The sequence below is a fragment of the Trichosurus vulpecula genome, chromosome 4 (assembly GCF_011100635.1).
Source record: "Trichosurus vulpecula isolate mTriVul1 chromosome 4, mTriVul1.pri, whole genome shotgun sequence".
Taxonomy (NCBI): Eukaryota; Metazoa; Chordata; class Mammalia; order Diprotodontia; family Phalangeridae; genus Trichosurus; species Trichosurus vulpecula.
In genome coordinates, this window is record NC_050576.1 from 221,429,447 (window position 1) to 221,437,896 (window position 8,450).

At 40.4% G+C, this 8,450-nt stretch overlaps 1 pseudogene; it reads right to left on the bottom strand.

The window, feature by feature from the left end:
* Positions 1-623: 623 nt before the first annotated feature.
* On the bottom strand, positions 624-1,544 carry LOC118847024 (annotated as a pseudogene).
* Positions 1,545-8,450: the final 6,906 nt, after the last annotated feature.

The following is an 8,450-nucleotide window of genomic DNA, read 5'->3' on the forward strand; positions in this document are numbered from 1 at the left end:
TTGGATCTTGCTAGGAGGGGTGGAAATTCACAAATAGTAATTATAACTTTGAGTGTAAATGCAATGTTTATAGCAGCTCTCTTTATGGTGGCAAAGAACTGGAAATTGCAGGTCTGTCCATCTATTGGGGAATGGCTGAACAAGTTGTGGTTGTCATGGAATACTGCTGTGTGAGGAGTTCGATGATCTTAGAAAGGCATGGAAAGACTTACACAAAAGGATGAAGAGTGGAGTGAGTAGAACCAAGAGAACATTGTATATAGTAACAGCAATATTGTCTTAAGAACAACTTTAAGTGACTGAGTCATTTTGACTATTATAAATACACAAATTAAAACCAAAGGACATGTGAAGGAAGATGCTATCTGCATCCAGAGAAAGAACTGATAAATAGAAGTATGTATAGAATAATTTTACATATATATATATATGCATATATATTTGTGTCTAATGGTAGCCATCTCTAGGATGGGGTGGCAGAGAGGAGAGGAGAGAAGGAAAAAAGGGAAAAAAGAAATTTGCATTATAACTTTTGTATATTTGAAGGGAATAGCAAGCTGTACATGGTAGATTCGCAATTTCATATGCAATCATCTTTTCATTGTATTGTGTTATGGGAAAGTTTATTTTGTTCCATGAAGTGAAAATAAATTTTTAAAAAAAGTAGGGGTGGTAGGGTAGAGCTCAGCCTTCACCTTTATTGGGAGGGACAGCAAGGGAGGGACAGCTTCCTCCACAAAGGACCTCTGCCACTCAGGGCTCTCCAGGCACAGTGTTCTATGAGTTGGGCCATAATGTCATCAATATAGTCATAAAGGTGAAGGTTTATTATGATGGCCTGCAGGTTGCCTATGACCAAGCAACCTCCTTGGCATTTGGTAAGCAGAGGCAAGCTACCACTGGGTCAGATCTGCAGTGATGTGCCCAGGGTGATGGCCCAGGTTTGTGTTCCTTCAGGCTTCATCTGGAAGAGAGAAGTGACAATCAGGCAAGACATCTTCCCAGTCAAGGATGGTGTCCCTTAGCTGCAGGCCAAGGCCTTCAGTGGATAGCCACAATGCACGCCCTTGAAGCCCAATGCTGCCTGCTACCACATTCATCACTAAGTTCTTCGTATATTTAGCACACTCTTCCACAAACATGTTCCCATGGGGCTCGGTCAGTTTGTCCCTGTGAAAGCTAGAGTCCACATGCAACCCATCTATATTCTGGCTCATCAGGACATTCAGGATGCCCGTCCACTCCAAGTATAGCAGTGCCATGTGGGTCTTAGAAGGCTGGATGCTCTGGAACATTGTGTCGAATTTGGGGGATGGGCACATTCTTCCATGGTCCACATACCTTGGGGGAACCCTGAAGTCTGAGATGCCTGAGGAAGTACTAATGCTTGTACCCATCTGTCATATCATATTTAAAGATCTCTGAACCAAAGGTGCCAGCTCTCATACTTTCCTGTTTAGCTCTTTAAGGGGGGTGGCAGTGGGATCAAAGATCTATGGAAGCCCACACTTACCCTTGTCCACATAATAAAAACATAGAAACATCCCAATAAGATCCTAACTGTGTAGTTCACCGGCCTGACCAGTGGCACCTAACTTTCCTTCTCCCTCAATAAACTAATCCTTCCAGAAGCACAGGTTCTTAACCTTTTTTGTGTCAAGGACTCCTTTGGCAATCTGGTGAAGCTTAGGGATCCCTTCTCAGAATAATATTTCTAAAGGCATGTGTAACCCTAGGCTCCACTGAGCATGCTCAGTTTGTCTAGCATTGAGGTCACTGTGTCCCCTACTATGTGGATTGGGGTAGCCTCCTATGTCAATCACAATTAAAACTGCTGAGACTCAGCCAGTCACTCTCTTTTCCACCTTTTCTTCTTTGATCTTTTCAGTGACTCCTTGCTGCTTTGTCCAGAATGGATAAGTAAGAGGGAAGAGACTCAAATTTCCCTGCTTCCCTTTCCCCAGCTCAGAGAAATGTGCCTAGGGGTGTTTATTTCTGTTCTGTGTTGTTCATCTTCAGTTTCAGATGCTAGAGGTGACCCTCATGGATTGGGGGTTCATGCCATGGTGACCATGGAGCCAGGATTGTAGGTGTCTCCTGTCCCATATGGAAGCCCTGAGAAGCCAGGGGGTCTGAGACTCAAACCCCAGGTGGGATTTTGATTTGGAACTGGGATTGTGCTTGATAGGAACAGAGCTAAGCTATGAACCCTAATCCCCTTCTCCTCCCCAAGAGGAGTTTTGCTGGGTAGGTGATTCTTGGTTTTAATCCTAGCTCAAGGTTCAAGGAGCATAGTGGCTTATACTTCCTATGTGTTGGGGGGCCAGGGTAAGTTTGTATATTTGTAATCATGTTTGGAAGTAAATATTCCTTTGCAAAAGCTCAATGTATTACACATAGAATAAAATATACAGAATTACAAAGGAAACTAATTATATTGAAATAGAGTCATCAAAATATTTTTTAAAACAAGTTCTTGGACTCTAGGTTAAAGATCTAAGTTGTAGACCAGATTTCTCAACCCACAAACACCAAAGATAACAGAGAAGATCAGTGGGAAAAGCTTCAGGAGTAGAAGGAGTTTGCAGTTCGGCTACCGCCCCGGGGGCAGTGGAGGTGGGGCAGCTACAGAACTACAGCTGCAGTTGCTTCCGGCTCCAGGCCCACCTGGTTGGAGGAATTAAGTGGCAGATCAGAGCAAGAGTGCAGAGCCTGCAGAAGATCTAAGTCCAGTCTGGGTTGGGGGTTCTTGGGGAAGGAGGAGTGCTGGTGTGGCAGAGCTGGTGCATCCCCCCAAGTTTGGAACATAGAACTCTTTAGTCTACAAGCAGTCATACCCTGCTGAAAAACTCAAGGGTCAAGATAGTTGGTTGGGAATATGGCCAGGCAGTGAAAATGCACCCAGATTCAGTCTCAGACTTTGGAATCTTACTTTGGTGACAAAGAAGACCAAAACATACAGCCAGAAGAAGTCAACTAAGTCAAAGAGCCTACAACAAAAGCCTCCAAGAAAAACATGAACTGGTCTCAGGCCATGGAAGACCTCAAAAAGGATTTGGAAAAGCAAGTTAGAAAACTAGAGGAAAAATTGGGAAGAGAAATGAGAAGGATGCGAGAAAACCATGAAAAACAAGTCAATGACTTGCTGAAGGAGACCCAAAAAAATGCTGAAAAATACACTGAAGAAAACAACACCTTAAAAAATAGGCTAACTCAAATGGCAAAAGAGCTCCAAAAAGCCAATGAGGAAAAGAATGCCTTGAAAGGCAGAATTACACAAATGGAAAAGGAAGTCCAAAAGACCACTGAAGAAAATACTGCCTTAAAAATTTGATTGGAGCAAGTTTAAGCTAGTGACTTTATGAGAAATCAAGATATTATAAAACAGAACCAAAGGAATGAAAAAAATGGAAGACAATGTGAAATATCTCATTGGAAAAACCACTGACCTGGAAAATAGATGCAGGAGAGATAATTTAAAAATTATTGGACTACCTGAAAGCCATGATCAAAAAAAGAGCCTAGATATCATCTTTCAAGAAATTATCAAGGAGAACTGCCCTGATATTCTAGAGCCACAGGGCAAAATAGAAATTGAAAGAATCCACCAATTGCCTCCTCAGATAGATCCCAAAAAGAAATCTCCTAGGAATATTGTCACCAAATTCCAGAGCTCCCAGATCAAGGAGAAAATACTTCAAGCAGCCAGAAAGAAACCATTTTAGTATTGTGGAAACACAATCAGAATAATCCAAGATCTAGCAGCTTCTACATTAAGAGATCGAAGGGCTTGGAATACAATATTCCAGAGGTCAATGGAGCTAGGATTAAAACCAAGAATCACCTACCCAGCAAAACTGAGTATCATGTTCCAAGGCAAAATATGGATTTTCAACAAAATAGAGGCCTTTCAAGCTTTCTCAGTGAAAAGACCAGCACTGAATAGAAAATTTGACTTTCAAACACAGGAGTCAAGAGAAGCATGAAAAGGTAAACAAGAAAGAGAAATCATAAGGGACTTACTAAAGTTGAACTGTTTTGTTTACATTCCTACATGGAAAGATGATATGTATGATTCATGAGACCTCAGTATTAGGGTAGCTGAAGTGAATATGCATATATATGTATATATATATATGTGTGTGTGTGTGTGTTTATGTATATATATGTACATGTGAGTGTGTATGTATGTATATATGTATGTGTGTGTATATATATTATATATATATATATATATATATATACAGAGAGAGAGAGAGAGAGAGAGCAGGCACAGGGTGAGTTGAAGATGAAGGGAAGATATCTAAAAGAAATAAAATAAAATTAAGGGATGAGAGAGGAATATATTGAGAGAGGGAGATAGGGAGAGATAGAATGGGGTAAATTATCTCACATAAAAGTGGCAAGAAAAAGCAGTTCTGTAGGAAGGGAAGAGAAGTCAGGTGAGGGGGAATGAGTGAATCTTGTTCTCATCAGATTTGACCTGAAGAGGGAATACCATACATACTCAACTGGGTAACTTACCCCACAGGAAAAAAGGAGGAAGAAGAAGATAAAAAAAGGGGGGATGTTAGAAGGGAGGGCAGATGGGGGTGGAGGTAATCAAAAACAAACATTTTCAAAAGGGGACAGGGTCAAGGGAGAAAATTCAATAAAGGGGGATAGGTTAGGAAGGAGCAAAATATAGTGAGTCTTTCACAGCATAAGTATTGTGGAAGGGTTATACATAATGATATGCATGTGGCCTATGTTGAATTGCTTGACTTCTTAGGGAGGGTAGGTGGGAAGGGAAGAGGGGAGAGAATTTGGAACTCAAAGTTTTAAAAACAGACATTCAAAAACAAAAAAAAAGTTTTTGCATGCAACTAGAAAATAAGATACACAGGCAATGGGGCGTAGAAATTTATCTTGCCCTACAAGAAAGAAAGGGAAAAGGGGATGGGAGGGGAGTGGGGTGACAGAAGGGAGGGCTGACTGGGGAATGGGGCAACCAGAATATACGCCATCTTGGAGTGAGGGGGAGGGTAGAAATGGGAAGAAAATTTGTAATTCAAACTCTTGTGAAAATCAATGCTGAAAACTAAATATATTAAATATTTACAGAACAACAACAACAAAAAAAGATCTAAGTTGTAGAGTTCTTTTTTTATATGAAGACAGAAAGGGTTTTCTAGGACCAAGATACAGAATCATAAGAAGTTTGTTCTGGTTAAAATTCATTAGCATGTTAAGCTGGTAAGAGAGAGGGTTTTCTTTGGTTTTGCTTAGTTATAGTGATCTAAAGGGCAGAGCACTGCGCTTGGGATAAAGAAGACTCATCTTCCTGAGTTCAAATCTGGCCTCAGACACTTGACACATGCACTAGCTGTGTGACCTTGGGCAAGTCACTTAACCCCAATTGGCCTGCCCAAAAAAAAACCAAAAAAATTTTAGAAATTAAAAAAAAGAAATTTGGTCTTCACAGTAGTTGTGAAAGTGTCTTTTCAATGTACAAACAGTGATATATTATGTAGGCTTTAGCTTATGCTGAAAATACATTTAGGGTATGAAAAGTGTAGCCCATGTAAGCTCATGTTAGGAAAAGGCAACAAAGTCATGACTTGGTTGGCCCAGGAATGAAACAAAGCTCAATGGGCCTTCCCTGATACAGCTTCCTGGTGTTCCCTGGCTATGTCAATGTGGCTTTCTGGTCACCTAGGGTCATAAAAGGTCTTGCCCACCCAGGGTTTGAATCCTTATGATTTGATGGATCCGCAACAACTACACAAATCACCACACTCTGCTGACTAGATGCATTTCCATATAGAGAAGGGACCATGTTTATGAAAACTAAGTGCCACCCTATCCTTGTTGGATATCTTGCTTTGTTAGGACTAAGTTTTTGCTAGATGTTCAATGACCTACAAGTGCCTCATTTCATCCCAACATTGAACCTAAACTAACAGGGGACCAGTGTCAGGTCTGCCCCTAAAAACATCTTATTGTTGAGACAATGCAGAACTTGCAACTATGCAATAAAGTGACTCAGACACCTTGGGCAAGTCATTTAACCCTGTTTGCCTCAGTTTCCTCATCTGTAAAATGAGCTGGAGAAGGAAATGGCAAGCCACTCCAGTATCTTTGCCAAGAAAACCCCGAATGGAGTCACAAAGAATAGGATATGACTGAAAAAGAACAAAGGTACCAGGAAGCAGCTGGTGCTGCCCAAGGCATTATATTTGAAGGACATGACATCATTACAGCATGGTTTTAGAAAGGACACAAGAGAGGTCACTTGATCTAGTAAGAATCAGATTTTGCTGAGCCAAAATGGCAACGAATGTCTTTAAGAAGTATGAGACTGTGCTGTGTGCATTCACAGGACAGTGATACCAAATTGTGTGACATCCTAGGAGAGTGTCAGTTATAACAAGCTGTGGGAGCTTGTGTGTATAACCTTTTAATCTCTGGAGGGTGATAGGAAAAGTATAAGCAACATTCCAGTAGTGACTAACCATTTCATCTAGTATCCATGAACATATCCCACCAGGAGTAAAAAAGCTTCAACAGTTTCTAAGGCATCATGGGCCAAACATTTCTGTGCACATGACTTTTCTTGCCAGGATCTACTCTGACCAAGCAAATTACCTAAAGGGCTTTGAACTTTGACAGAAATAAGGAAGTCTTAAGCTATATCTGAACACCCTCAAGAAGACCCATAGCCCTTTGAGCATTTCAATCACATACTGTCTGTCGGACATACCGGCTGGTGCAAAAGACTCACTAGAATTTTGCTGTGGCAAAACATTTGTGTATGCATACAATGTTAGTAGAAGTGATACCATTAGACTTTAACTGCAGATGTTTGGGGTAAGGGCCAGATTTACCTCTTTGAGACCTGTAATGGGGAGTCTCAAAAAATAGAGAGGACATAAAAACTTATAACCAGATTATGTCTTGGTTGAGAGGTTGATTGAAAAAGACCTACCACCTGGCTATGGTCTCAACTCAGAAAAACTCTTTATCAAAAGAAATATAATGTTGGAGCCCATTGATAAACAAGGGGATAGAGCTCTGCAAAGAAATCTTAGTGTGTTGCTGATAAATTGAGGGAAATCTATCTCATACAATATAGTAGAAGGATCAGTCAACTTGCCAGTCTACAAGATGGTCCTGGAGAGTGTTTGGAACAATACCCAGACAATAAACAACCTATTGTTTATTGGAGAGGGAGTTAGGCTAGGTCACCCACAGGAGGAAAGGGGTTAAGTAGACTCTTAGAAAAAGAGTCCTCTGAACAGTTGCAGAAAGACTGCCACTCTTAGATAAATGTTCAAAAGACAATGACTTAGATGAAGAAAAAAATGGGTGTTGGTACTTGCTAACCACCAGAGGATCAGAGACATCAGTCAAGTCTTTCTCAGCCCCAGGGGGCCTCTGTTCAGATTGGGGAGCAGGGCTGAACCTAGAGGCCTTCCTTTTCTTTACTAAGTCTCAAATTGTGAAGACACCTAGGGATCCAAGAGCAACCACAAAGCCTGGAAACAATGATAGATAGAGGGATAACACACATAGACACATACATATAGATATAGATAAATATATATCTATGTCTATAGATATCTATATGTAAATATCTATATATCTATATCTATGAAGCTATCTATAGTCAGCTTAAGACATGAGCTCATGATTGGGACCATAGGCTAGGAAGTCTGAGGATGCTACCAGAAATCCTGAGATATTCACAGTCCTAGGAGGTCACAGCAGAAGTGGCAAGCTGATTAGACAAGTGACCAAGCTTATATAGGATGCATTAGGAGAAATGGGAAAAGTTACCCATGGAGCCAAATGAAGCCATTTGGTGCAGGTTGAGTGGGCTTTGTATATGTAATTGGAGCATATGCTATTATGTGTTGCATATATGTTTGCTTTCCACATATACTTTTATTGCCATGGTATGTTTTAAAGATACATATTTTATGAATCTATCGTTATGGATATATTTTGGTGTGTGACCTCTGTACTTGGCCACCAAACATAATTGTCATGAGCTATTATATGTCTTTGTATTACATTGAGATTTGTGCCTAATAAATGTCATGATTTCATGTATGTCATTAATATGTATTATAATAATTAAATGTGCTAATGTATTAGGTATCTGTGTGTGCACTGTATTATCTATCAATTTATGTTGTTTATGATGCATGCTCAAAGATTTTCATGCATACCACATATAATTTGCTGGAAGAGCAAATTCTTCATGGTGGGGATTGTGGTGGAGAGGGAGGTTTTTCTTGAGTCAAAATACAGGATCAAAGCCAAGGGGCTCTGATGCTTACAAATATGCATTAATAAAGGCAGGAAATGGGAGCTAGGTAGGTGGAAAACAATAACCTTGCCTCCATATCTTACCATTTTGTTCTGACTCAAACTCACTGGCATGCTAAGCCTGAGTGGATCTTGGG